Here is a 22,241-nt window from a genome sequence, read left to right as displayed (position 1 = left end):
AATGTAGGCAGAGTTTAGGCACCTTAATCCTGTTTAAAGAGCATAAATCCCCCTTTTTAATTTGATCCTAAAAGTCAAAACAATCCTTCTATGGACACTGTCTGTCTCAGGTCTGCCATTTAAGTTTCCTGTGCCTCAGATTACCAATCTGTAACACAAGGAAAATACTTATCCACTTTAATAAAGCAGTTGGCAATCACAGCATAAAACATGTTATCAAGTACAATTATTACTATTTGATGGAGTGGTAAATATTTAACATGGCCTCAGAGTTTGGATTGCTTAATCTGATAGACATAAACAGTTGCTTACTGTATAGACTGTAAAAAAATTAATACTCACTGATGTAGCCAGGAATTCCTACACCTTTGAGAGGGGAGCACATTAACACTGACATACTGTTACCAAGCAACACCAGGACAGATCTGTATGTAGCATAGAGGTTACATGGAAAAGTCAACAGAAGAAAACTGCTGGCACTGGTTTGTTAGAATAAACAAGTGCTAATTAAGTCTAAAAAAATCCTTACATCTCACAAAAGTATATGCTGTGTACAGCTAGCATATTTGGCACAGAAGTACACTGGACCCACAGAAAATCCATATATTGATGATGAAGAATCAAGGTTAAAATTTACAAATACACACACAGCAGTGTCTCCAACAAGACACTGAACAGGTCATAAAAGGAAGACACGCAAAAGGCAATTTTACAACTAACGTATCTGAACACCAACAGCATAGCAATTATTCCAACAACTTATCTAAAAGAATAAAGTTGAGAATACAGTTTGAATTGTCAGCACTGAAAGCACATTTTACTCTGCCTTAAGTTACAAAAAACCATCAATGTTTATTGTCATGGGTTGAAAAGGTTTGATATGCATTAAGACAAGAAGAATATTGCACCTTATTACCTTAATGATAATCTGGCCAGCAGTATCAGAAAAACGTTATCATTTTATTTGACACTAAAATTAACAGTAATGTTAGTATTTTCAGTAAGACTCAATATTTTTCTTCTAAATGATAGTTTATTTAGAGGAGGGTAATAAATCAAATCTGAGAAAGGTCAAAATATTTGAGTGTTACTGACTGACAAAATGTTCTGATCAATGTGGCAAACTGTGGAGAGAAATCCACAAATGTTGGATTTATGTTACTTGAAATCTAAAATTAGTCTAATCCAGCTGCTTTTATAAATTGCTTCTCTATTTAGGGTATCTGCTGGGGCACACCCATAAAAATTTTCACAACTTTTTCTGTAATGGGAACCATACGTATGTTAAAGTGGACAATTAAAAAAGAAATTACACATACAGGTTGAAATCCTGGCTCACTGAGTCAGTGGAAGAATTCCCATTTGACTTAAAGCAAGCCAAGATTTCACCCACTGTATTTTGTATGGCAAAAGTACTTCTTGTTCTGAGGAAACAAAAAACATTGCTTTTCTCCTTGACTTATAGTAAGGGGCAAGTAAGCAATTTTGTGTTTGCTCTGGTAAACTTTGAGAACAATTTTGCAAGGTTACACCTAAAATTGCGTGTTGGACGCCAGTCAGAAGAGATGACCCCAGTGATGATGCACTGAACCAGAAGAAACACCCCTTTCAAAGGCAAATCTTAATATTTTGAGACCCGGAAGATCCACTGCAAAATTACTTCAGGAAAGTTTTCCAAAACTCTTCAACCAACTCAATATATGCAGCACTACTTGAAGTCCTTCAAAGCCCAACACAGGTTATTCCCCAGGTTGCACAATAATAGCTACATATTTGTACCCATCTGATAAAAACAGTATCTTAGTAAGTGCTAAGAAAACATAAAAAGTGGCCTTAAAATGTCTAAAATATTTCCCAAATATCTGCCCAGAAATGCAGGCCAGGAGGTGGGTGTGTCACTATACCAAAGGTTTCTAGCCTAAGGAATGGAAATTGTGTTACTGTAACCAGTGGAAATCTTGGAATCAAACTAATCTCTGATGTAACCCCATTGACTTCAGTGGAATTACACCAGAAATACATCTGCCCTAAGTTTTAGGAACAAACAGATAACTTTCTTGTTTTTTGATTACAGGTCAGTCAGCAAACTTTTAGACAAGACAAAAGCAGAATAAGTTTCATGTATAGTTAGGAAGCAAGGACAAAAGAAAGCACTAACTAAAAGGAAAGCCCTAATTTAAATGCTCATAAATAAGCATTTACTTAGTGTTAAATGCCAATTCAGGATCTTTTTCTGAATTAACTTTATTTGGTTTGTTAGTATTTTAATGCTGTGCCTAATATTATGAGACAACAGAGCTGTCCAAAATTTCTGTTGGTTATGATGCAAGAATAATGAACCAGGGCAAAAAGGTTATAATTCCCCAGTAACAAAGGACAAACAAATCTAAGACTCCAAGAGCCAGGCTGAAAAGTTTCTCATTTGTTATGTACTCCCAGTGGAAGCATGCTTAGGATCTTTTTATAAAAAATCTTTTAAAACCTTAACAGGTGTACATTTGTGTTATACATTTCAATAGGGTATGCAGCAGGCCCAAACAGCAAGCAATGTAATTGTTAGGAGTTGTATATGTTGTTGTAATGAAATAAAACCATTTAAAAAACGCACACACACATAGTAGCCAAGTGAGTTGGTACAAAAGACCAAGTTATATTGAAAAATACAAGTACAATCTGAGCAGTAGGTTCAGGCAAATGTATCAAAGAAAGCTTGCTCTGTTAAGCTAGTACAAGCTAAGTGGATCAAAAGCAAGCGTGTTTAGGGCTCTAACGTGCAGAGCAGCAAAGGTCTTTCACACCCAGTGTCAACCTACTTGTAAGAAAAGAACAGAACACGGCTGAAAAAACAAATAAAGACCCAGGCAGGATAATGCATGAAATGCTCTGGTATATTCATTCAGTGTCAAATTGTGTAGAATCAGTACATGAGAGATAAAGCAACTAACACGCAGGCTGCTATGCAGTCTCAATGTTCAAACACTTCCACCACATAACACTTCTTGCAGACTTAGAATTCTGTACATCAGATCCCCTCTTCTCTCAACAAGAGAAAAAAAACAATCATAATACAAAAAAATTATTTGATCCAGCATGTAGTTAATGGTGTTGGCCTCCTAAGACTCACAACTTAATAAAATTGATCTCACTGCAGTACTGTAATGAAGAACAGTAGGATAAGGCTACCCTTGAACCATGAAAATTGTATATTGTTACCTCCTCGTGACCTCCTAGGGCTATGGCCATTCCAACCTCTCCAAGCTGTCATTTGTTTGATTCTGACAGCCAACTGTACAGACAAGCAAGAATGGTGGCTAGAGAAGCTTTCTGGAAAGACAGAAATACTGGGTGGGTGCTGAGTATAGAATTACTCTTTCAAAAAAACAAAGCTGCTCACGTAGGGGGCACAAGACTAACCCTGCTTATAATATAGATGTAGGAAGTAAGTTACGAAGACATTTTGCATAATATAAAAATCTATGTCTTTCAGGGAACGTATACTACAGTCTATCAAATCATTGTATTTTATAACAGCATATTAATACACCATAATATGGTTTCAAGTTAACCTTTTAAAAATAAAGAGCCTGTTCCTACTATTTTTCTTTAACTTTGTAGAGAAAAATGAAAAACACTGGATTTATGGGTATTGAGACACTACCAACCTTGTGTGTCTGAAAGAAAAAAAAATGTGTTCTTAGAGGACTTTGTAACAAAGTAAGCACTGACAAAGAGGAAATGGGTGTTTATGTCTCCTAGTCTATAATCTATAACATGCAGAAATCCTTGTAGACATGGTTTCTGTAAGGAACTGTACTTTTGGCAGAATTCTTTATTACAGGTCTTTCCCCCAGCTTTTTACAGCATCTTTGTGATAATTTAAAGTTGGCTGTATTTTGGAAGGGGGCTACTTTAAAGTTTAAATGAGTACTCTAGTAAAGTTACAACAAACTGACAAACAAAGGTATTAAGTAAAACCCTTGGCAGTGGCAATTTTGGGACAAATGGCAAAAAGAAAGCTTTCAAGAATACACAGGATAACTGATGTGATTGTTTAACTAGTTTTTTTACTGCTGTGGGTAAAGCAGAATGGTTACTATAAGGTTCCAATGAATAAGGCCTTGATCAACTATTATATATTCCAGCTGTGCAATGGAATCAACCTATCTTTAGCCAACGGGGAAAGAATTTTCCCTCAGAAGCTCCCAATGAGATCCAGATCAAATGTATAACTTCCATGGGGATAACTTGAACATTTTTTATTCAGGGATGGGCAACTGAAATGCAAGCAGCGTTTACTATTACTATGCAAATCAAATGAGGTATGGTAGGGTAGACAGAATATGAAGCAGAAAAAAAGGTGATGGCAACTTTTTCTAATAGTTTTCTTTCTTCAGCCAGCAACACTGGGAGTAGCTTTCTGGAACCTTTTCTGTCTACTGAGAACCTACCTACTCCAATTTATGTGGTGGTAGCATTTGCAGGGATGGAAACAGAACATTCATCACTGGCGTAATTAATACTCATATTTATCTATCAATATACTGCTATGTCTATAAATACCTATTTGTTTGAAAATACCCAGGTAGTGACAAACTACATGGGTTTTTTTGTGTATGTACATCTTTTGCTAAACAGAATAAATAAAAGAAACCTTGATTTAATTCTTGCTTGAACTCAACCAATTTGACACTAAGTATACAAATGTTATCCCATATTCTGTATATTGAGTAACAATGAAATCATAAAAACCATATATGGTACCATCTGAAAGTCTTAGAAAACCTTTTTTCTGTTTTCCCCACTGTGTTCTTAGTTGTCTGTATAATCTACATGTGAAATAACATGTAATTTCCATGCAGACAGGACTTCAGTGCCCATGTCTTGCAAATCCAAGCACACTATCAGAAATTTGGAAGCCTGCCAAAAGTTGTCAAAATCATCAGTTTTCTTCACAATGATACAAGCAATGGCTCAGAAATGGACTCCTTCACTTTTAGAACTGGAGTCAAGCAAGGATGTGTGACTGCACCATCGCATATGAAATGCTTGGACTCACTGTCAACTTCATGAAAAGTGAGATACTTAACCAACCCACCCCAAACCAACCAAGCTGCTCCTTCACATATTAGAATTTGGCAGCAATCCTTGGAGAATGTTGAGCATTTCCCCAATCTGGGTAGCCATCTTTCCCAAAAAGTAAAAATAGACAACAATATTCAACACCGAATAAAATCTGTCAGTGCTGCCTTTGGACATCTCCAAAATTGCGTCTTCAATGATCATGACATTAGCACCCAAACCAAACCTTGTCTACCAGACTATCATCATTCTCGCCCTGCTGTATGGGTATGAAACTTGGACACCTAACTAGAAACATCTGAAAGCATTGGAAATTTGCCATCAGTAACATCTTCAGAAAATCCTCCATATCAATTGGAAGCACAAAACAAATCAAACACCAGCATTATGGCTCAAGCAAACACCACCAGAATTGAAGCCCGGTTTATACAGCACCAGCTTATTTCGACGACATGTCTTAAGGATGAGAACAAGCTCCCAAAACAAGTCCTATATTTAAACAGGTCCTAGGACATGCATAACTCACCGGTGGTCACCACTCTAGAGGTAGGCAAAAGAACAGATTCAAGGGCACCAAGCTAAAGAAATGCAATATTCACATCAATACTTTAAAGACTTAAGCACTGTCATCCTTATATAAAGGGAACCACTGATGACAAAATACTAAGTACAAGAATTTGAAATCATACATACTTCTAGGGACCACATGTTTTATACATGTAGACAGATTTTTTTTTTTACCAGTATTGATACAGGGTCTGATCTTAAGCCCACTAAGTGAATCAATCTCTCTATTGGCTTGAGTGGATTTAGGATCAGGTTCTACATACACATATGCATACGCACACGCACACACACACACACACACACAAATAGTTCCTGCAGCCTTGACTTTTCTAGATTTCAAGTCAGTCATGATAGTCTTCAATGTACAAGAAAAATCTTATATTAAGTGCTGCTAATTTTTATTGATCAAACTGTAAGTCATTTCATTTTCCATTACAGCAGAAATCTCCTATAGGAGCATTCAGATTAAGGTTTCTTTATTCTGTCTCAAGTAATATGTCACTTTTAATCAGTTTTTAGTTTCATTATTATTTTAAATTAGAATGGAGTTTCTTTTGATCTTTATTGCTTTTTTTGGTTCAGTTAGTGAAAGGTTATTAAACTTGGTATATTTAGACATGCATAACATACAAAATAAATTCCTCACTGTCTCAAACTAACTTTAGCTTTTTATAATTTTTAGGTTTATTTTAACTGAAAGACTAGTTGTAATTATTACTCACGCTCTCCCCAAACACTTATGTTACTAAAGTGTGAAATGTCTTCTAACACAAAGACAGATCTCTAGGAAGTAATTACAAAAATGCATTCAGGGGCAATAATTCTATATTAACTGTCAGCAGCATACATCTTCTGAAAAGGCACTTGTTATGAAGGACTTATATTTGTGTGGCATTTGAAGGCACTGAAGACAACAGAAAACTGCAAGAACACATTAAACCTGAAACTCCAAATCCCTCATCAAGGGTCAATTTATGTTTAAATCATTACGTCCAAGTCAAACTAACACTTATCTGAGTGTCTATTGTAAAGACAATACATGTACAAACTGGATGCAGTTTCCAAATGTACAACATGGTGCAATTAGCATCCCCTTTTAAAAAAATTCTCTGAGTAGGATGTCAAAATAGGTATATCCTACAATGCAGGGTTTCTATTAATCTCTGACAGATGTCACTGAAGACTTGTTGATGATTTATGAATAGTAAATTGCCTGACATCTGACTATGAACATTAAAGATACCTATTTCATCACCAAATGCTAGAAAAAGCATTAATATGCATTTAACCCTTTAACATTTTACCCTTTAGGCCACTAGTGAAATCTTTAGGGAGGCAGAATATCTATATAAAATCAAAGAGCATTTTGGATTGAGTGAAAACCACAAGAACTGTACTTGTTACTAATTTCACTTCAAATTTCAGTGAAAAAAATGAACCTCCAGATAATGAGATCATAAAAACAGACCTAAAAATGTTCATTTGAATTTAACCAACTGTGTGTGCGTGCACACATGCGTGTGTGTGTACATTGCCAGAAGTATGGCTTACAGAATTGTTGGAGGCCAGTTTTAAAGAACTGAAAGAATAGTAGAAAGGAGACTAGACCATGCTAAATTCTTAACTACTACATATTACTCTGCTTTAGGTGCTCCCCTCATTATTGGTCCTGTCCTGTCCTGTCTTCCCTTGTAAGGAAACACCTGGGTAGGGCAGCAGAAACCCTGTAAAGTCAATGTGTAGAATTCCTTCCAAATTGCCTGTGTGGGTATATGGCTCTTGGCTAACTTTCTATTCTGCTAGTCCATCCCTCATGGAAGCACCCCTAGAGTCTGTTCCCATAAACAACCAATCCTGAAAAGGCAATGAGAATCCCACAACAAATTCTTTAATCAAGATCTGTCACCTAGTCCCACCGAAGAGAAATATCCCAGAGGCAGAACTTCTTCCCTTATGGGCACATGGCAATACATGATATTATAAAATATATTTTCTTCTTCATGTAGGTCTGATCCAAAGCTCACTGAAATCTTTGGAAATCCTTCTATTGACTTCAAAAACCTCTGAATTAGAGACATATATTTTTAATTCATGAACTTTAATGAACTGCATACAATACACAGAAGGAAAATGCAACCTTTAGAATTTATTTCCATGCAACAGGCTATGTAATGGCCTGTACTAGAGGAAAAAAAAAAGTCTGACTAATTATCTCTCAGTTCTCATCACTGTATTTTTCCTTCTCATTTCAGCCTAGAAAACATACTCCTCTAGAAATGCCATATCCTAGAGGCAAGTCTCTAGTCCTGTGTCTGAGTGATCCTTGGAATTCTACCCTCACATCAAACTCAGAACACATTAATTACATTTTAATTTACATTGTTATGGTATGTATATTTAAAAAAAGGGAAGAAAAGGAAAAGCCAATGATGTTAATTGTCTTTTTTACTTTTAAAGTGGAGAAAGATATCTAGGTGGCATCAATCTGTAGCTCCCTAAACAGACCGAATATTCAAAAGGCTGAATAAAATTCACATGTGACTTGTTACTGCAGCTGTATATCAGATGGAAAAATAAGATATTGACCAGTTCTCCTTAGAATACCATCTGTTGTAATGCTGATTAACATCAACCTGTTGATTTAAAAAATAAAATTATGGATGATGAAATTTAGTATCACACACAAAGTATGACTGGCCACATCTACACGAGTGGCAGACTGCACAGCTGTTACTTGTATAAATGAGTACTAAATGACCATGCAGTAACTAGCATTATTGCGCAGTATTGTTGCCACAGTTTTTTCCGGACACTTCTGCACAATAGCAAGAAAAAGAATCCTTTTTTTTCCCCTATGTAAGTTGCAATATTTGAAAATGTCTTTCTGAATATTGGCTTTTAAACTTCATAGGGTACCGTATTGCAAACCAAACCCATAGAAATAGGATTTTAGCAGCAAAACTCAGGACCCAATTAAAAAAAAGAACTCTTTTAATTGTCTGATTAAGTATATTCCTAATCAGGATGATGTTTAAGCCCATGTTTAAGTTATTTTTTAAAATAAAATCTATCCTGAGGAGGGATATATTGCTCAGGTGAAACCTAAATGATTGTATGGTTCGATGTTTGTTAATTCTCTAGTTGGTTGGTTTTTACAGTTTGACAGTATCAGTAAAACTGATCGCAGTAATAAAAAAGCTATAGTATTCAGAATAATATTAAAAATAAGATAATGATATTACGAAACACAAAAGGCAATGGAACAAGAGAAGCAAAGAAAATAGTGGGAAGAATTACATAAGTGGTTAAGCTGAGAGGCTAGATATAGTTTATTTATCATGGAAATGACTTTGATTCCAGGGATCTCATTCACCCCTATTTCTTCAAGTAAGTTTGGCCTGATAATGGAGTGGTGAAGAGGGTTCTACCTGTGGATAAGTCCAGTTCCTGTTGCCTACAGGCGTTGGTTCAGGTTGTTAACAAATTCTCTTCAAAGGAAAAGACCTGCTTACTGTGTGTGTCCACACAAGATATTCACTGCGTAGTTGACTAATACAAGTCCCATCCTGCTGCAGAATAAATAACTCCACAGCAGCGTACATGTAGACGCTGCCCAGCTGGCTGGGGCACAAGGGGTCTTCCTGCTGGCTAGCCCCACACTGAAGCTCCCTTGTGCCCTAGCCAGCCCCACTGCAGCATATTGGACTGGGGCAGGCAGGAGCAGCCCCAGGTTGGCAAGCTGACCCCTGGTGCCCCATGCCTGTCAGGGCTGCTGTGCCTGTGGTCCACATGGTATGCCAGAATAAACTGCAGAGCTTGTTGCTCCAGAGTTAATTGCCCCTGGGTACACTTTCAAATGGTGTGCCCAGGAGCAATTAACTGTAGAGCAATGAACTCCACCGTTTATTCAGGTGCCGTAATTGCACGTATAGATGCGTCCACTCTTTCACTGCTATACTGCCTGATATTTACTATAGTTATATTTTCAAAAGCACTTAAGCACCTGAGGAACCACTGGCAAGTAGCAAAATAATATGCAGATGAAACTGGATGAAAGTTAGATGCTACAACCTAAGTTATTTTAGAAAAATGGGACTGAGGCTCTTCAGTTACTTAGATGCCTTTGAGATTCCATCTCTCGATCTTATTAGGTATGTGTATTACTGCATAACACACATTGATTCAGTAAAATGTCCTGATAATATTTGGAGCATGAGGAAATGCATGAGAAAGGGAACTCTGTTCTTTTCTCACTTTAATTTGCTTAATAAGACCTTTATTTCAACCAGAACACAAGCAAAGAAAGACTCTTATACCGTAACATGGAAAAACCTTTTAAAAAGGTGCCCAACCAATTAGAAAAGCACTGTTTTTGGGGGGAAATAAAAATCACAATCCCTGTATCACTGCCTAGCCTCTGTCACATAAACAAGAGTATTACCCATTTCTCTCATGCCTGCCAGCTATGTTGATGAGAACCAGGTTAACTCTCAGCACAGAAACCAGACTGGCAGAAAGGTCCAATGAGTTTCCTGATACTTTCTCTAAAGTTTTAAATATAATGCAGTTTTGAGTTAGGAATTGAGTTTTATCTTGGTGTTTTAACACCAGTTCCAAAGTAAAACTTAATCTACCTCAATTTTTTATCCTAATTTCTTTCTGTCAAATTTCTTTTCAATTGTTTCTATCAAAACTCTAAGGTCCTACACATTTTCCTTGACAAAGCCATTCATTTTGTCAATTCAGATAATTAAATCAAACAAAAATGGGTATTTAAATCTAAACTAAGTGGAATGGACTTATGCATGGCTCATGCTGTTGGAATTCTACTGCAAGCAATTCTGCTCCGTTTTCATTTATTAATTTGGTAAAGCCTGATTTGTGACACTGGTTAATATGGAATGCACTGCTTTTAATAAAATATAAAAAATAGGGGATAGTGAATAAAACACCAAGTGAAATAAACTAATCCCTTTGAATGAGCCCTCAGCAGTACGCTTCCTGCATCCAATTGAAACCTGCACTCAGGGTTTGTACTTTCTATGTGTTAACTAATTTCTGACTAGAGGTTTTCAGCTATTTATTTCAAGAATAATAAGTTAACTGCAACAGTCCTCCAGCGTGGTGATCTTTTTAGCAGAGATAACACATCCTCCCTTTACATGTTCCTAGGTTCTTTTTCCTACCAGTATGAGGTAAAGAAAGTGTGAAAAGTTATTTAAAAGAGTTAAAGCTAACATTAAAGTCCTGTCTCCCCTCAAGTCCTCCTCTAATTTTTCCGTTCTTAAGTGCCAAAAGAGTAGACTGAAATGGGGTATACAACATTAAGTAATACAACATTAAGCGCTCAGAGCCTGGACATGAGAGCTTTTATTGTTAAAAATAAATACATAAATTAAATACTTAAGCATGAATGTTTTGGGGCAAATAACTGACAATAGGAAAGAAATTAAGAAGACAAAAATCCAAACAAGGGAAACACTTTACATAATTAACCAGAGTCTCTCCAGAATTTTCATTAGTAATTATTTTTATTTGCACTGGTGCTTTCTGCTTCTCACGTTTCTTGCAAACCACCTTAATTGGGCTCTTCAGTATACACTGAAAGTTCCTTGAGTTCTTCTTTAGTCTCAAAGGACACCTATGAAAGGTGGTACCTGAGACTGCTCATAATAACTGTTACTAGACAGAGCTAATAATGACCCTCTCTCACTAATGAAAAAAAAACACATTGTTGCAGCTGTAATTAAGCTTGTGAAGAGTTTAGTTGGAGAGAAATTAGATTTATTCACATGCTGTTCTGTTGCTGATGAAGCACCAGCTATTTGGGAGGACTTCTAATTAACCCTAATTTAGTTGATGTGCTCTTTAGTAGCCCCATTCCCTATATACTCTGTACTAGGTAAAAAGTAATAATAATAATAAATTAGCCATTTTTAAGAGGCTAGGTTTCTTTGCAGGGGACCAGCTCCAGATTTAGTCCTTAAATTATTAAATTTGCATTTTAGCATTTTAGATGCTGACAATTAAGAAACCCACACTTGAGAACATCATTCCACAAAGCAGCTCATTCTACAACAAAACCCTATCAGGGTAAAAAGCATTTTTTCTTTCACCTTCATCCTATAGGTAAAGCATTAGATATTTTTACATAGAGCAATTCCTCCACTTAATATTTTTTTTCTTAAGAAAGCAGCAGCTAAGCATCACAGCCTATGAGCCATATCATTCATTCCCCAAAAAGGGCTGCATAAGGAGAGCAAACTTAAGCAGATGTCATCCAGACCAGTGGTTCTCAACCCTTTTTTGAACAAGGACCCTCGCTCCCAGGCCGCAGCCCCTCAGTGCGTGGGGCAGGGAGTGGGAGTGTGGGGCATGCGGGGAGGAGTGTGGGGCATCATGGAGGGCTCCAAGCACCTCCTTGAGGGCTGGAACTCTGACCACCTGCAAGGGAAAAAGCCACCGTTTCCCATGTTTTTCTCCTTTAAAGGAGAATCCATTTTTAAAGTTTGTTCATGACCCTTTCACATATTCTTGTGACCCACTTTTGAGTCATGACCCACGTATTGAGAAACACTGATCAAGACCACCCCGCAAGCATCTCTTTGCATCAAGGGAAGTGGGTGTGCTAGCCTAGTGGAAGCATGAGGCCTGGCTCGCCAACTACATGGAGCTCCACAAGATTTTCACACAGATTTTTAGGGCACGCACACTGGGGGCCAGATATTCCCAACTGTCTTACCTGCGGCCTTTTTCAAGTCACAGGCTGGAGCAACCCAGTGTAGTCGAGCATTGGCCAGGCGGCTTCGGCAGTGCATCAGCTGTGGTGGGAGCAGGCTTTCCCTGCACCTGGGGTGTGAGTCCAGCTCCCAGGCAGATGGTAGCTACACCAGGGCCAGGGAGTTGAAAACTAAGTCCACACTGCTGCCTCTTCTCTCCACTCCCAGCCCACTCCTCACCCAGCCCACCTCCAGGATAGCTCTGCTCCTGCTGGAAGCTACAGTTATACCATAGCCTTGAAACAGGAAGAGGAGGGAAATGGGAGGGGACTCAGAGGAGACGGAGAGAACACAGCTTCCTGCTCCCCCGCCCTAGTGCAGCTACCCTCCATCTGGAAACTGCACCCATGCCTCAGCATTGAGGACAGAGAGCAAGGGAGCAGGACCAGAGAGAAGTAGCAGCAGCAGCATGGGCACAGATTCCAGCTCCCCAGCTCTGGCACAGCTCCTTGCTGCTCAGACCCAGTGTGGACACAAGCAAAGCCCTGTGGCTCCATGGGTCATACCCACTGGTTCCACAGCCCAGATCTGGCCCATGGGCCCATATGTTGCTGACCCCTGATCTTATCAATTTCCCAGTATGGCACTATAAGTATCTGACCATTCCTGTTATCAATAGCTCACTTTCAACAATTTATTGAGTGTGACTGGACAGAAACTAATCTAAGAGATAAGCATGAATTTCCCTAATGATGTTGGCATATAGACCCATGCAGAGGAACTCTCCTCCACCTATGTTTGCCTCTGCCTAGCCAAGCCATACAGACCTGATGAGATCCAGACTACATGGGATTTCTCAGGATATAGATTTGTAAACTCCCAGAACAAGGTGCCACAGCCACATTGGCTTCCATCTCAAGAGTTTTATAGCCAATGGGGGAAATTTTCTATTCCTTTCACGCAGTTTCATTTCTTTTCTAATCCTAAGTAATCTATTTTGAAATTCCACTTCCTATGTTCTCAATAGTACAAAATCCACTAAACCGATCTGATTTTAACATATTCAGTTACAGTGCCAAGATAAAATCATTTCAATCTTAGGGCATGTTTTTTTCATCTAATATGTGACTGATGGTTGTCCAATGCATATGATATACTGTTTGAAGTACCTATATAACAAACAGAAAGAGTATTTAAAATACAACAGGCTTACAATTTCACTGTACAATAAATGAAAGTTCACTACTATTTATCAACTATTCAAAGAAACAAGGTCACTACTGAAAATTCTTAATTCAGCTTCATGTGGAATATACTATAAATGGCGAACAACTCGCATAACCTGCTCTGATCTCTTTGTTGGAGTGGTGCTAAAAGGTAGAATATAGTGTAATTCTGATATGCAGAAAGTAGCACAAACTTGTCAGTTATACCATAAACCCAGAGAGCATCTGGACAGGTTATTTTCCTGGTATTTTCAATACTACAGCTGTATGAAATGCATCAAACTGCCAGCAAAAACAAAGAAAAATAAAATTTTACTACTTTTCACAAAAATCCAGTTTTATCAATTTGCTATTTGTTAATTAGTACCTTCCATTTCCTAGAATTATAATGTGTACATCCCAAGGTACAGAGAAGTAGAAAATGAATGATGAAATACAGCTTACACCAACCTTGGTCTGATCTATATAATCTCTAAACAGGATGTGAATATTTGACTAATGAAAATGAGGAGACAGCAGTAGGTAAAGGCACATATAAAGGCAAACAGCTCAGGCCAAATGTATACGTGGTATAACACCACTAGTTTGCTGACTTCAGTGGGGATACACCAGGGAGGAATTAAGCAACTATATACGCTTCCCCATTTGTGTCTGTTAATGCATCTTGATCTTGGCCTGCCAAATTAGTGCTTTTTTTGTCCTGTGATGCTGTTGCCACTCCTGTCAGATTATTCCAAGATGTGGCTTTCTGACGTGAACTAAAATTCAGCAATGACTAGGATAAATCTACAAACTCATTTTCTGCTGTTATCCTAGATCAAATCTGACAACAGGTTTCTAGAGATGGAAGCGTTTTTCCGTAGGGATATCCATTTTGTTCATTGGGGTGCTCCCTATTTCCTTCTCTTCATTCCTCTAAGTCACTTTCTCTTTTAAAGAGCACCACAAAAACCAGACAGCAAGGAAAGAAGAGAACTGGTATTATGTGTAATACATGACATTCTTCTCCGCTGTACTTTATAGCCCAAATGTGATGATACAAAAATGAATTCCTTTCATACTAGCTGTCTCATAATAAGCTGCAAAACTATGGTAGGGATATCAGGAGAAAATTCCAGGAGCATCCAATTCACCACAAAAAATATTAACAGCAAAATTTGAAATTTTGACCTCAGTCAATATAAAGATTTATTGCCACAATAATCACTTTTTTTGTTTTTTGGAAAGTTAAGTAAGTTATATTAAAGATTAAAAGCAATTCTTTTTTTGGGACTAAATGCTGGTCTCCCTTATACCTGCATAACTATGACCTTGTACACAGTTCATGAGCGTAAATGAAAGAAAACTGGCAACAAGTTTGTTTTGCTTAGCATAAATCAAGCCATAGAAGCCAAATGATTTCTACACCAAACATTTTTCTTCATGGGATAACTGTTAACAGCATCTTGGAATGCATCGGCTAAAGATAACGAGCCCACATGAAGTTGAGTAACTTGTTTAACTATAAGTTCATGTCTACAACATATGTATTCTGTTCACCAATACAAAGCCAACATTACAAATACATATTTAACAAATATTGCAACAAACAAATACCAATTAAAGTCAAAGATATAACATTTAAGATGTATCTGTTGCAGTCAAAAAATATGCTGTTGTTCAAAACTTCTGGTGAAATATTAGTAGAATAACAGGACACAAAGATAGTCTATTGAGCCTGATATCCTAAATTGGCGACTACCAGTTAGTTCAAAGTACAAAGGGCAGCATAAGAAAATATGGGTGAATTTTACATATTCTTACCAATGGAGGGCAGGTATGAGGGAAAACACCTCCCCCATTCTTTTCATTTAGATAATACTATACATGGAATCTCTTAAATTCATTATGGATCAGATTAAACTCTCAAACTTAAACCCCTTCAAATATGTATCAGGAACACTCCAATGACTGCCTTTTTGGAGCTAATCCAAAAATGAAGGAGTCAATGTTTACAATTAAATGCAAATGAAGTCTCACAGAAGTCCAAATTTGAGTGTATGACTAAAATGGCCTTTAATACTAACATTAAGCCATAGTTTCACCTTTGAACCCATCCCAACCCGAAATTAAGGAGCAGAGAAAACCACCATTCAGATAATGAAAGTACTCTTACATCATTTTCCTTTTTCTCCTGTTTTCCATTTAAATACTTTTAGAATTTAAATTAACAGGTAATAAAACAGCTGTATAATAATGATCTTCCCCTTTCCTCAAAATGAGTTTTAGTAAAAGATTAACACAACAGATGAAGATAAAATATATACAGCCAGAGCTACAAATCTAAACTGCACTATATTGTTTTCAAGGAGTTCCTTCTGCCAAAGCATTTTAGTCAAACCTGACCTTACCATTCATACACATATGCTCACCAACAGATAGCACTTCTACCAATATTTCTTACAAATTGAAAAACAGCACTGGTTCAGACATCAGCTTTAAAGCATGTACACGTTTCACAGAAAGCCTCATGGTGTCAGTGGTTTTCTTTACCCAAATGAAAGCTTCCAAATATAAGGGGGAAAAATTGCCTGCAGGGTCCACTCCATTTTACGCAGGCAAAATAACCTGCTTAAGAAAAAAACACCATTTTCAGCAAAAACACTTTAGAAGAGAAGTGTGAGAAGGGGTAAAAGATGACTGCCATCACACCATAAGGAAAAACCCTGACTTCTCCCTTCCCTTCTCTCTCTCTCTCAGCTTTTTAATAGAATAAAATATAGCATTGCTACAAAACAAAATAGTACTTGCAACAACTGGTAAGAATTTAAGAAAACAGCTTTGCTCTAGTTATAATGATGTTCACAGTGCAATGAAGTTTCATTGCCCTCAAAAGTGCCTTTTGGATTCAGCACAAAAAGGTAACACCATACTTCAGATTATTTGTAAAATTTAAAGTTCTCCAGTATAAAGGAGTTAGGAATATCTCAGTTCTGAGTTTTGCTTTTCCCCCTTTGTAAGGCAGGAGACTCAAATGCTTTCTCCACAAATACTGCAAAGAAGTTTTACATCAGTGTTAAACGTATTATTCTTGGCATGCCTATGAAATTCCATTTTTTTAAAAATGCATGCATTCAGTTCAAGTGCAAAGCTCGTTATTTTGCAGCCAGTTCATTTTAGGGCTACTTAAATATCAATAAATGGAAATAACCCATCTTTATCAGTCACGAACTGCCCAGATAATTTAAGAAAATACAAAACTGAAACACATTTCTAAAACTGCACACTGTTCAGTACCATTCAGCTCCAATGTCATTTAAACTTCTATGTTTCTATATTTCTCTCCTAAAGAATTTATTCCTTTCAAACGAAATGTCCTTAAAATGAGGCTTATATTTGTACTTCCGTTGCCCGTGCACTCTAGTTTCATTCATACAATAGCAGTTGCCAAAATGAGCTATTGTTTCATTTTTTGGTACCGTGCCCTTCAAGGCACCTTATTAGAAAAGACTATTTCTTAATTAACATTTTTGATCTTTAATCCATTACACATGCCTTTAATCCCATATGGAGGAGCTTTTGGCCCACTTCCTCACAGTGACTGTGGGATGCAATAGGCAAGCAATTTGTGCTGAGGGCTCTTTCACAGCTGGACTACAGAAAAACTGTCTGTAGGGTTGTATATGTTCTCCCTAGTCAAGCAGTATATATTTTCATCTATGATTTGTATTCTTTTTTTAATAAAGGTTTTAGACATGCATTATTCAAGGTTAAAAATCAAACTATAAAGCAAAGCCATCAGATTTAAACTCTAAATATGATGAGCAAAACTCAAAGTGGAAGATTTAGTCAATCACCAACAAGTAAATTGTACAAAAAGTATGAAGTAGTAGGTCCCTTATATCATTTTACTTGCAAATAGTTATAGCAATTACAATGTGCCAACAGGTAATTAACATCACAGGCTTCACAACTCACTAGAATTTTTTTAAACATATTGTATGGCCTTAAATAAATTTGTTATTTGGTAGTTCTGATTTGGTGGGGATATTAGTTAATAACTATAACATAGCTGAGCAGATTTTTAAGAAGAATAGTCCCTAAGCCAGATAATTTAATTACAGGCTTGATCTTGTCAAAGATTTACAGACAGTGTTTGCAAGCAAAGTATGTGCTTTTCCATTTCTCTGTTCTGTATTTACTGTCTAATAACTTATAAATGCCAAAACCATCTGAATGACACATGTTCTTGAAAAGAGGCATGACTAATAAAACATGCAAATAAGCAGACAGTTTGGTCACAAACTGGATAAATGATTACATCTGAAAGAGAAATTATTTGTTGCCACATTTTGTCTTCCATCAGCACTATACAGGCAGTCCTCGGACTTAGAATACAATTGGTTCCTGAAAACTGCATCTTAAGTTGAAACGTAACTCGGAAGCAATTTTCCCATAGGAAACAATGTTATAAATGGGGGATTGGTTCCTGAACCAAGGTCTGATACCCTATTTTCATCAAAAATAAACCAGAATTTTGTACTCAATCAATTATAGATGAGTAATATAACATTAATATATTTATATTGTAAATAGCAATCATATTGATTTGGAAGGACTTCTTGCAGGTGACTTTACTGGACTTTCTGAAGGGCTCTTGGCTGGAGTCTTCTCAGGAGTCTTGGCTGCAGGTTCTTCTGGAGTCTTGGCTGCTTTCTTAAAGAAAGTGGCCAAGGATGTTCTCCAGGGAGATGAGCAATGCAGCGAACTTGTTCTCTGGTATGGCGTCACAGCGGATCAAGCATTGTAAAGTGAAAACTGGCATCAAAGAGTTGAAACAGAGTGTCAATTTCTAAATGTTGTAAGTGTGAAAGATTGTAACGCAAAACCTTGTAAGTCAAGGACTGCCTGTATACACTTCCAGAGCTGCAGAATGATGAAATGGAACGGGAGAACCAGAAGCTGAAACACAGTTTAATTCTTTTTCCTAGTTAAAATAAAATTTTACTAACTTTTTTTGGAACTAGGAATATGGCTTACATTCTTCACACTTCTTTTTTAATAAAGCAGCACTCTGGTTCTTCTGGAACCAAGAAATCACAATGGCTTTGCTGAAGATAGGTAGGCACCAGAGAAAGCATGAGTCACAATCATTCAAAATATCTACGGAGAGGTCAGCTGAACATCTCAGTCATCCATATTCCAATCCACTGTTACGTTTCTGTACTGGCTTTTTAAACCTTCCTCTGTGTTGCTATTCACCCTTAAAGGCTAAGTACAGACTTTCAAAAGCCCAAAGCTAAATCAATTTAATTTTCATAGGTTAGTCTAAGCTGCATTGATTAAACCAATAAGCAAGTGAACACACATTCACTTTTGATTCCAGAAATGAAGACACATACATGCCTGCAGTGACCCAGGCCTGAAGCTTGGGGGAGCTAGAGCCCACCCCCATGCTTGGCTGGAGCAGACAGCTTGGGTCAAAGCTAGCCTGCTCACCCTGCAAGGGGGAGAGGTTTGTGAGGGAGGTACAAAGCATCCTAGGATGCTGGGGAACTCAGAGTTAACTCAGATCTGGAGGGGATCTGGACAGAAGTTCAATAAACCAATTTAACTTAAATCAGTTAAGTCTAATACTGCATCTATCCTGGTTTTTCTTAAACCAGTTTTAGCCATTTTGAAGGTGTTTTATGTGCACTGAACTTCTCTTGTGTTACAGATTTGAACTGGCTTCTGATCACTTATACCAGTTTGTGTGTAATTTCTGTCCCTAGCCAAAAAGGACACTCGGTGACAGACACAAAGCATCTCATATCTCATTTTAAATGTCCCCATTAAAGTTTTCCCACTCAAAACACACACACATCTACACACACGAGATGGGACCAGATTGCTGTTTAGACAGTGGGATCAGGATCTTTGGCAGCCAATATTTCAAAGGTTCTCTCAGATACCAAATGACAAAAATATAGATGTAGCTTCAATCTATGGTAAATTGAGTCAGTTTATTTAAGTTTTAAAACAAAGAAGGAAATTAGCTATGGCTGCACCTACCATCTTTTTTCTGTATATAAATCAACCCCACATTTTCAGTTTCAATTTTAGGAAGAACAGCTTTTTCCATTAATACAAGTCAAAGACTCCAGATAAACATCATGAACTGCTATTGTCCTTACAAATCCCACAGAATCAAATAACCAAGAAAAGGATGTGAAGAGTTAAGTGTATTAAAAAGATTAAAATAAAAACTTCATTGAAAGAACTTCAACCCTGGTGTTTTTGTTGTATGAACAAAAATACTGTAGATACAAAAGGAGGAAGACATAGCCATAATCTTGTCTTAGTTGTCTATCTTTTGTACTGTAAACTCTTGGGGGTGAGCAATACCTTATATTTACGTACTCTTATACTGAAAGAAGTACAGCATCATTAGTAAAACTAATATTATTAATGGGTGCGTGACAGGGCACTTTTGGTGCCTGCCACTTTAAGGCCAAGAGCAGGCAGCCAACAGGTGTGGGCCAGCCTTGATGAGGCCTCTGTTTTAGATCCAGGCTCTCAGGGCTGAGTCAGCAGTCTGCTGCTGGCAGCCAAAAGAGCAACACCCAGATGAGCTGCTGCTTGGAACATCCTTGGATGCAAGGGCAGGAGCTATGGGGATGGCAGGAGGCTCCTGGCCCTCGGTATGACTGAAAACTGCACCCTGCTAAGGAAGGATGGTCTGGTGGGGCTACTTGCGGCAGGGGAGCTCCCCAAAAATGCTAGGCCAGGTGCCTCCCCAGTGAAAGGTAGGAAGGGGCACCTTAAAACCCCAGCCCCCACATCCTGCTGGGTTACCTAGGCTTAGGGGCAGGCACAGGGGCCAAGCACATCTGCAGGCACCTGAGCGCCAGTGACAGGGCAATAGCATGGCCCAGAGAGAGGGCAGGAGTGTGGCCCCAGAGGCAGGTACTAGTATGTGTTGGGCCCACACAAAGTAGGGTGCACCGTTGCAACCTGAAGGGCTGTGCATAAGCAAGGTGCAGAGTAGAGATGCAGGGGTGATCTGAAGGGCTGTACTGGAGTGGGGGGTGCTGAGTACAGCTGTAAAGGCAACCTGAAGAGGCACATGGGTCAACCCCCATGAGTATGTTAATGCAGAAAGTTGCCCAGTGAGGACCTAGGGACAGAGACAGCCCTATGTGAGATAAGGTCAGAGCCATGTAGAGTAGGGAAGCCTGAGCAACCCAAAGAGCTGCATGGGGTACAGCCAGAGAAATGGCTATTCAAAGGAGCAAGGCGGGTAGAGAGTGGCCCAGTGCCGGGTGGTATACAAGAGGCCCAGTAAGAGTGGACGGAGTGGAAGAGGCCCCAGTGAGAAGGGGATGGCATGCGTGTGGCCTAACAAAGGGCAGTGATACAGTCTCAACATAGGACTGAGTTTGGCCCGGCCTTAAACCAGGGGAGTAGTAATAATCTGAATGCCATCTGCGAGTTATGGGACACAGTGTAGGGAAGGTACAGAGCCATGGACAGAGCCCCCTGGTATCGGGGCATTAAAATGAGCAGCCTCCCACATTTTACACCAATTTATGGAACAACAAATTGTGGCAGGCAAGACTGGATGGATTGCCCAAGTTGGCCCCCTGTCACAGGCTGATAAACAGGGATCCAGTTTTTCCGTTTGCCATGGGAAAACACACAAAATCATGAATATTCTCCTTTAACATAGAAAAACTTGGGAAACAGCAGGTTTCCCCCTGCAGGCTGGCAGAGTTCCAGCCTGCAAGGAGCTGCTTTAGGGGGAGTGGGATGTTGGGGGCACAACATGTATGTGCATGTGCACGTGGCAGCCAGCATCTCCTGCAGCTCCCTTCAGGTAAGTCTGTGGGGGTAGGGGAGGGAGGGGGACACAAGCAACACACTGGGGCAGGCGTGGGGACAGGCCATGTGCCAGGCGGGGGCTGGGGAGCACAGATGGCAAGGGTGCGCAGGTCTGTGCCCACACTCTCCATTTCGTACATACCCAGCCCATTCCCCACATAAGCACTCCCTTCCTCATACACTAGTGGACTGGGAGCAGGGGACAGTGGGTTGGGCAGGGGCACCAGCAGGGCATGGGGCTGTGGGTCCACAGTGATGGGAAATAGCATGGGCATGAACAGGGCACCAACATATCATCTGGTCCGGACGATCTCCACCCCAGAGTGTTCAGGGAATTAGCTGAGGTCATTGTGGGACCCCTGGCATGGCTTTACAAGCATTCGTGGTGCTCTGGTGTGGTGCCAGAGGACTGGAAGAGGGCCAACATGGTTCCCATCTTCAAAAAAGGTAGGAAGGAGGACCCAAGAAACTATAAGCCAGTTAATCTTACCTCGATCCTGGGTAAGCTTTTTGAGAGAACTACCCTGGCACATGCCCACAAGGGGCTAGCAGGGGAGATTATGCTTAGGGGCAATCAACATGGGTTCATTAGAGGCAGGTCCTGTCAGATCAACCTGGTAGCCTTCTATGACCAGGTCACCAAATCCTTAGATGCAGAGGTAGCAGTGGACATAGTCTTTCTGGAATTTCAGAAGGCCGTTCTCATTAAAAAACTGGGGGACGGTGGTGTCGACACCCACACAGTCAAATGGGTCGCCAACTGGCTGGAGGGCCGCACCCAGAGAGTGGTGGTGGATGGGTCATTTTC

At 38.9% G+C, this 22,241-nt stretch overlaps 1 protein-coding gene across 7 annotated transcripts in view; it reads right to left on the bottom strand.

Annotated features, from left to right (window-relative positions):
* Nucleotides 1-22,241, bottom strand: part of ZNF423 (zinc finger protein 423) — a 253,010-nt gene that overhangs the window by 214,870 nt on the left and 15,899 nt on the right. For 3 of the 7 annotated variants that reach the window (XM_019535755.1, XM_019535754.1, XM_019535757.1), the window contains exon 1: nucleotides 5,606-5,624. The exons of 2 other annotated variants lie outside the window; for them this stretch is intronic. The gene's annotated coding sequence lies outside the window, so the exon portion shown is untranslated. Of the gene's footprint in view, nucleotides 1-5,605; nucleotides 5,628-22,241 lie in introns of those variants that run through there. 2 more of the 7 variants (XM_019535760.1, XM_019535758.1) reach the window with 2 other exon arrangements.

Source organism: Crocodylus porosus, unplaced genomic scaffold (genome assembly GCF_001723895.1).
Source record: "Crocodylus porosus isolate Cpor-Errol unplaced genomic scaffold, CroPor_comp1, whole genome shotgun sequence".
NCBI classification, from domain to species: domain Eukaryota; kingdom Metazoa; phylum Chordata; order Crocodylia; family Crocodylidae; genus Crocodylus; species Crocodylus porosus.
The sequence above is the reverse complement of the archived record's forward strand: the minus strand, read 5'-3'. Positions and strand labels throughout refer to the sequence as shown.